We start from the raw sequence: 9118 nt of genomic DNA, 5'->3' as shown, positions 1-9118 counted from the left end.
ACACCTTTCCAAAAATGAAGCTGGGCAGACAATTAAACATGCCTGCCAGGGATGTGTTTACCAAGACTTTGTAATATCATAAATTAGATGATAAAATAACATATAACAGAGTCCAGCAATTACTGTGTGCTGGAGGCAGGTTTGATTTCTTCAGAAACATAGAACAAAGCCCCTGTAACTGTACAGCAGAGCAAGCAACTTCTTTAAAACTGTAAGCTTTAAATTATGCTGCATAGACACTCACCAAAGCCCTTTTGAAGATTTCCAGTTTGGAGAAAAGACCTCTGTTTTCTGAATTTGTTTTCCCACTCTTGACTATCATATGTGTTTTTCAATGGGTGGGTTATTGAACGTGTAACTGTGGAATCCTCTTCTCATTTGCCCACTAATTTCAGAGAATGCTCCCCTCCCTATTAATCTGTGTAAGGTCAGATATGAAAAGCTATGGTTATATTACATGGACACAGTGTCTAGGATGTTGGTTGCTAATGTGTGTTAGATGAAAGCCTAATACTGTAAATGGATTTATTTATATATATATATACATCAGTGGCGGATGCTGGTCTTTCAAGGAGGGGAAGCTCAATTTCGGCCTACATCATAAAATGTGTCGGTTTATTTATATGTAAATTCTACCCTCCGTTCCTTTTTAAGAAAATGATCTGTGACCCTGTCGTACCAACAAGGCGTCTTTTCCAGGGACTTGACTAGTGTCCTCTCAATGGCCAGCAGAGCTAGGCTGCTTAAACGGCCTTGGCCCATGTGAAGTGTGTCCGCCTGTGCTCTCACGGATCTTTACACCAAAGGATCACTGATTCGCTCATTTCGCTGTCAATCAAAAAGGGATTCAGCCTCAGACAGATCATCCAATCATCATGCAGAAGCTGAGCGTCCGGGCCAGCCGAGGCCAGCCCACTGCCCCGTAGACCCCCAGAGACGCTGAGCGTCCGATGGGCGGGACAAAGCCCAGCATTTATCCAATGACTCGTCTCGTTTTGCTGCACTTCGCTGCTTCGCTATTGAACGGTGTGGACGCTGTTTAAAGCACTGTGAAGCTGCGGGAATGATTGAGAGGAAAGCCACGTCTTTACCAGTGATAAGAAGCTGATTCTGAACAAAAGTTGAGCGCGTTGTAGTGCATATTTATTCAATGACATGTACACACAACAGTATATATTTGATCACTTATTTTTTGACATTTTAGGGGAAGCTGAGCTTCCCTTGCAGTCTTAGAGCAATCGCCTCTGATATATATATATTTGTCTCCCAATTACACAGTGCCACCAAACTAGGAGGGGGAAGCAAAAGACACACTTGTTTTGAGACACGAGAAGCCACTACTTCATTTTGAATTGCTGCCCACACTATTTAATTGAACAGTTCAACACATTTGGAGCAGTACTCTTACTGCACAGTTCTATTATTGACAAGCATCATAAACCCTAACCTATCTCTATATCTATATATAATGTGGCTGTTTTGTTCAGTGGATGTCACAGTGGTGCCACAGCTAGGGTTGCTGCCACAGAGCTCCAATGTCCAGGTTTTCTGGAATTAATCTCCATCCTGGGTCACTGCCTGTGAGCTATTTGATGTATTCTCTCCTTGTCTGTGTGGTTTCCGTTGAGTGCTCCCATTTCCTCCCTCAATCAAAAAACATCTTTGTAGGTGGTTTGGCAGTGGGACGTTGCCCATATGTTGGAGACTGAGTGAGGGAGTGATGCCCCGTGATGGACTGGCACTGGCCTAAGATTTTAGATGAGCTTCAGACCAATCTCAGCTCTGATCATGAAGAAGTGGTTACAGAAAATGAATGAATGAATGGTCATAGACAATACTGAGGGAGTGATATATGCTTAATATTATACAAACACTTGTGCAGTAAATTAATTATAACAATGATTTATTCTGTTGTAAATGCATCTACTCAGAGTGCTGTTGTCTAAAAAAAGGCATGCTTCAGAGAAACCAGATCAGGTTTTAGCAGATATGAAGAGAGGTCTTGAGTTCAGAACCCAGGCCGCTACATTATTGCACACATACTGTAGTAACTGCAGAAAGCACTGGAGAAATATACCTCCAAAAACAAGCATTTGTAAGCCTTGCTAACGTTCTATTTAATCCAAGTAGCACTACATTCATAGCGTACTTTGACACCTCATAAACCTTTGTATTTAGGTGAAAGATTAAGTCCTGGTTCACAGTGTTTCTCTCCTCCTGCTTCTTAACAGTGACCTTGTTCTCTTCCTCTCACCCCTCTCACCAGTCTTTACACAGGAATAATCTCAGCAAACTCATCATAATAGGTGCTTGTGCATTATTATAGATATCACACTGTTGAAATCAGGTTCAAAGTAGTATCCTTTGAAGCAAATCCCTACAGGAACCTCCTGTCCGGAGGGTTTTCCTGCGTTTGAATTAATCAATCTGTATAGGTTCTAGACCAACCTTGATCCTGGTCTGGATGAATCAGTTTGCTTGTTTGTTTCTTTCCTTTTTTTCTCTGTAAGCACTTCAGCCTGTCCATAGTGGGCCCACATCCTAACCAGAATCATTGGGCGCAAGACAGGAACTCACCCTGGACAGTGTGCAAGTCCATCAACAGACATCACACAGACACACACAAGAAACAATCCAAATTATTTATCTCTTTATTTAACATAATAACTCATCACTATTATGTGACCCCATGCACTACCTGATTCTGATATAGCAATGGAAAAAGAAATAACCGGTCTAATAGGTCCACAATGCCACAGAGCGGTTTGGAACATCCTTAGGAAACATTTGGCCCTGCAGTGGAAAAGATGCCATACTCACCCCAAACTCCTCATAGACAATGACCCGAGGTTTGCTCCCATAACAACCCCAGGATCCTGGAGCAGTATGGCAGCAGCACTACCTCTAGCTTCATTTTGGGGAGCCATGGCCTAATGGTTACAGAGGTGGGGATAGGACTGAAAGGTCGTTGGTTCAGTTCCCATGACCTGTTGATAAACTGGGGCAGGTTGGAGTGAAGGAACAGCACTGTCCTCCTCCTGCCAATCCATGGCTGAGGTACCCTTGGCACTGAATATTTCTCAGAAACAACTGCTCATATCTTTTCAGACCCATTGCATTGAACTGTCTTCTCACCTTGGCTGGAGAAACACGTGTGGATTTTTTTCAGATCAGAAGCAAGAATGTAGCTTAATTTTCTCTTGTATCTCAAAGACGCACTGCTAATCTGGTGGTGACAGATTTGGTTCTGTACCAGGTCTTTCACAGGTATTGGGATTTCCATTACAGGTACATCTGTTTATTGTATGAATACAATTTTGGAAACTCGTCTTTTCCATTTAATATCTTTTGACTAATTGTATTCTTATGCCTGTGCATTGCCACTTGCACTTACTGGTCATTTTGACCGGAAGTTGGATATATAGGGTGGTCTCTGACTACTGCCCAGTACTATAAATACACAGTGATATTTGATATTAATACCCATCTCAGGTGAAGCAGAGTGATATGATACAAACAAATACTATAAAATCCCAATGTTTGACTTTAACAGGACCATTGCGTATTAGCTCAAAGGGAGGGAATGAAGTCATTTGGAATATTTTTCTACACACTCAGCAGAAATGGTACAGTAGAGGTAAATTATTGATACTAAAGGTACAAACAGTGTAAATATACCTATAAAGGTACAGCAGTGGTTCCCTAAAAGTATACACCCTGTTCTACAGAAGAGGGGCAAACATTTGTAAATCTAAATTAAAGAACTGTGTAAAAAAAATGAGGCATATGAAAACAACATAATATTAAAATCTACAATTATTATACAATAAGGTACAATTATGTGCCATAGTTAAAGGTACTGAATATGTACCCTCAAGGGTGCACCACCGTGACAGCAAAAAGTATCACCACAGTGACAATGTATAATGTAAAGTTGCTACATAAAGGTCATCATTAATTGTGGGACACATTCCCTATTAACACTCCACTGATTTAAAATATGATTAGCAGGTGTCTAGGGCCAATTTTTGGTTTTAAATGCAGTATAGATTATTCCGGAGAACAGCTGTTGTTACAGCTACTTACTAAACCATTTGTGTCCATTCAGCAGCTTTGCGTCTTTTAAAATAGAATGGTAGGTTTGAGTAGGAAGCTGACTGTAGCTTCTTCTTGCTGTTTGAATTACCACAGAAACTAATTTAGTTGTATAGCACTTTCAGTCTGTGTTTACTTTCATGCCTGAAATTGGAGTCAGTTTCTCCTTAAGTAATGTAACTGTGACAACATATATAAGTCCATATTATTTGCCTATGGAGCAGACAGAGCAACACACTCATCTTTTTTTCAAGCTTTTCCCTCCACCGTCCAAACACCAAAAATGTTTTTTTATTTTTGTTGTTGTGGCAGAGCCAGTGACAGAATGGCTGCACCATTTTGGACAGAGATGCTTAGTTTTGTCCCATTTTTCCAAGTCAGAGCTGCATGCAAAGAACTGATCAATTTTCCAGCTTGTAAACAGACAGGAGAGCTAGCAAACGTTAAGGATTTCTTCAAACGCTGCTACCTCTGAAGCCGTTTGGTAGAACACACTACATGCTTTAGTGGCATAAAGAAGGAAAACAATCTGCAATAAGTAGAATATGCGGAATGTGATGTCTATGTTCATGTTTATGTTTATGTTAATAGATGTTTATGGGTGAGATACACTACCACTGTTCCACTGTCACAGTTCACAACTACATTTCCCAGAATTCTCCAAGCTTATACTAATGACTTTAGTGGTGGCATGGCTCTTTAGACTGCCAGTGGCCCCAAGGAAAGATTATGAAGCAAAAAAGGATTTTTCCTGGTTAAATAGTTACACTTTATATTCTGCCAGGTTTCTACAGATGAAAGTTTTTCATCATCATTTTGCTGCCAAAGTTCTGGCATTATCTCCAGGCACCACGCCATTAGAGGAAAGCTGGAGCCGGGTGGGTGGGATTTGCCGTCTTCACAGAATGGGGGTTCTCTGTAGAGATCATCACTAAAGCACACTGAAATGAATTTGGTGTCCTTCAAACTCACCCGCAAGTCAAAAAGACTGAATCCCTAATCGTTCGCACTGTCCCCAAGCTTGTTGTGACTCATAAATTTAATTAGATGGTTAAAAGCCTCAATCATACAAAATATTCTAGGGACTGATTTATGAGGCTGCCAACATTTGAAACACTTCTAGATGTTGGTCCACAGTTTTGGCAGTGAGTCTGTAATGAAATGAGAATGGAAAGCAATGAAATGAGAGAATAAAAAGGGAACACGATGTATAAGATCAGTGTAGAGTAGTGACTTACAGGATATTTTTAAAACAAGCACAGCCTTGCCTTAGGGTCATGGAAATCTAATCTAAGAAATGGTTTATTATCAATTAATACACAAATCTTTTAGTTAGATCTAATATGTTATCTTGACTGTTTGCAGTGGCCTGCCACATGTGTTTTCAGACATAATTGGTGATCAGAGTTTTAATGAGACTATTGCGCTAATGCTAATTGGCCTACATTGTTAACTGTGTTAATCTGATACCAAGAAATGTCAGCCATGCTGCATAATAACAGCCCTCTATTGTGGCCTAATTGTAAGTTGCATTTATCACAATCAGAAGTTCTACAGAATCTACTCGTTACCAAGTGGTGCAATGTATTTTGGGAACAAAATTGGGAATTGTTTATCAGATCTGCAGTTAGTGTTTTTAAGTTTTAAACGTGTGGTAAACTATGAAAAAAGAAAAGAGCTGATGTAGAAAAAAGGCCAAAGCTGTTATGTGACCAAACATAGTCCACAGCAAATTGGATTTTTCCCCTGAACGATTTAATAATCACCCAATAACTGAAAATATTTTTCAGTAACACTTTATAATACAGCCTGTGTTCTAGAGCGTATGTTCCCCATACGTTCTCTAAAACATGGGCTGTATTATAATATGTCACCAATGTTTCTACTTCCTTACTTGTGTGTGTGTGTGTGTAATTTCTTCAGCATCTTTGCTCTTTCTGTGTTTATGTCCATGTGGAATTGGAGCAGTTTGTTGTGCTCTGAGGAAAGAAGAGGCAAATGGCTTGTACGACCTTTAGGACGCTTTCAAGTAAATCAGCTAAATGAGATTCTTAAAATCCTCTCCTTGGACACTCATTCGCCACAGAGGGCTGTTCAGTTGAGTATTCCTTGGTGTATTTCAGCTGTGGTGCTCTGGTGAAGTGTTATGAATTAAAACATTTCTATTGTTCATTGTCTCTGTTTCTATCTCTCCTCCTTTTTAACCTTTCTTTGCTTTCATTAAATAATCAACTCTCTGGTGCAAAAATGAAGGCTCCTGTTCTAGCTGCTCTAAAGCATTGGGTTCTAGGTTATTGAGTACAATATACCTGAAGGAGAACATTCAGGGCAAATTCAACAAATATGTATTTATTTAAAAGTGAACAAAACATTTATTCAAAACATGTATTAATAAAATTAAGCTTTTAAATACATGGCTGGGGGTAATTTTTGAGCAAGCTTCTCATGCTTTATTCCATTTAGGGAGACATCCCCCCACTCTCTCTCGCTCATTCTGTTCCCAGTTGGAAATATAGAGCCTGGCAGTCTTTTTATTGGCCTTTTATTTTCATTCCATGCAGTTTTGGACTCTTAAGAGGATGAGGGATGGGGGCCACAGGGATGAGTGAGGGCATTTTGAGATGGAAAATAGTGAAAGGAGGAGGAGGAAGAGGAGGAGGCTAAGGTCCTTGGTCTCTGCTGGATTTCAAAGAAGGATTCACACAGCAGTCAAAGATCATAAACATGAAGCAACACAATCAGATTTAATTTGGAGAGAGAGCATACAGCACAGGATATGAATTATACAGTCGATACACATAGGCAGTGACACAAGCTTGTGAGAGTGTCACAAAAAAAAAAAAAAAGAGAGAGAACCGAGCACACAGCAAGTGTGCAATAGAAATAGAGAAGGTGCATAAGACCTGCTGTATAAACCCAGGGATCAATATGGCAGCCATGGCTGGGTGGGTTTGTGTAACTAAGACAGGCCGGTCGCCGGTAAAGGAGAAGAGATCATGCTGCAGCTCACTGGACTGAGTTATTGTACCAACAGACAGCACGCTTAACACTGTGGCCCTCTGCCAAAGCACAAAATCTGCTCCACTCAACCAACTCTCTCTCACACACACACACACACACGCACACACACACACACACACACACACACACACACACACACACACATATCCAGCCCTTAAGATGCAGTGTGGCCCCTCTGCTGCATTAAGTAAATGAAGGGAATAAGATGGGAAGAGGGAAAGTGTGTGTGTGTGTGTGTGTGTGTGTGTGTGAGAGAGAGAGAGAGAGAGAGAGAGAGAGAGAGAGAGAGAGAGAGAGGGAGGGTAATGATATTAGTACAGAGATACGTGAGAATGACAGAAAAAGAGATAATCATAAAAAAGCACAGGAATAAGAACAAATAGAAAGAGTGAGAGAAATAAATGACAAAGTGGGAAAAGAGTAAGTTAATGACAACTTAAATGTGAAGAGAAACAAAGAAAATAGTGAGAGTCAGAGACAGGAAAAAAGTCAGTGACAAGGAATAAAGAAAAAAAAACTGAAAATTCAAAAGAAAGGAGAGAGAGTGAGAGAGACAGAGAGAGGGAGGGAGAGAGAGAGAGAGAGACAGAGAGAGAGAGAGAGTAGAGAGAGAGCAGACTAAAACACCAAATAGAGGAATAGTGCTCAGTTGTTTGGTCTCTGTGGTCCAGGCCCAAACAAAAGAACTTAGGACTCTCATGGCAAGCCGACAGCCATTTGAGCTATTTTTTTTCCATCCTTCCAACCAGGAGCAGGACGAGAAGAAAGAGAGGGCTGTGGAATATGCTGAGTTAGGAGGAAAGCAGTGCTGATGTATGGTAGGAGCCAGCAGCCCGCAGTAAAATGTGTTAGAGTTGCGTCAGCTACAGGAGCACTGTTACAAAGCCATTGACTCAAACATACACTTTTTCTTTAAAAAAGAAAGTGTTCCAGCACCTAAAGTACCTAAAAAGTTCTGTGACCTAATTACAACCCAATTATATACATTCACCTCTCAGCCAAACCACTGAAGTTCCCTCCTTGTTTCTGTACTCACTGTCCATTTTCTCAGCTCTACCAGCCATATGGGAGCACTTTGTAGTTGTACAATTAAAGACTGTTGTCCATCTGTTGCGCTGCATACACTTTTATACTCATTTCATTCTGTTCTTCAATAATGAGGAACAGCACATTGCTGGTATAATTTGGGAAGTGGCTCATTGTCAGCACAGCAGTGATACTCATGTGGTGTATAAGATCTCATAAGATCCTTGTTACACCAAGAGCTTGTGTCATCACATGTGGCACTGTCAATGGTGACACACAGTCTTTTGGGAACTTAATGGGACATGTGTGTCATGCTTTGGCCAAAATACCACAAGGTCCAAACAATCAAGAGGTTTTCTAACCTTGTATAAACTGCTCTGTTGAGAGTGAGCCTCTGTTAATTCCAAATGTGAGGCACCCAGCATTGAGGCTTAAGGAGCAGAAACGCTGGGTTTAGTCACTTTCACTTTGTTTTCTTTCCTTTCTCTGTTCTCATTTTCTCCATAATCAGTTCTCTTATATCTCTGTGCTCACAGTGATTAAGATTAGGATTAAGATGCAGAAAACGTAGACAGTTGAGGAGAGAGGACAATACTGAAGTGCCTGCTATCTCTGTAAGACTCAGCACAAAATAAGAATGAGTACTTTTTCTCCTCATGTTTTCTGATTTAGGCTACGTTTAGTAAATTAATAAATACTGGGTTGTTTTATTGCACATTGTGAGGGTGGGAGGTGCTCCAGATCACAAACTTAATGTGCTAATGGACTTCAATCTTTTTTTTTCAATAATATGTCCTCTGTAAGTGTTCTATGGCTTAAACCATGACTGATGCACGTCTGTACAAATCTAGCAGCGGTTTTACACCAGCTGGAAATATTGCTGACTTTGCACGGATTGTTTTGCTTGGAAAATCAATGTGTATGAAATATATTGAACGTGTCAGTTAAAAATATGCATCGTATATGAATGATTGTG

The sequence above is a fragment of the Hoplias malabaricus genome, chromosome 6 (genome assembly GCF_029633855.1).
Source record: "Hoplias malabaricus isolate fHopMal1 chromosome 6, fHopMal1.hap1, whole genome shotgun sequence".
Classification (NCBI taxonomy): domain Eukaryota; kingdom Metazoa; phylum Chordata; class Actinopteri; order Characiformes; family Erythrinidae; genus Hoplias; species Hoplias malabaricus.
Note: the sequence above shows the minus strand (reverse complement) of the source record.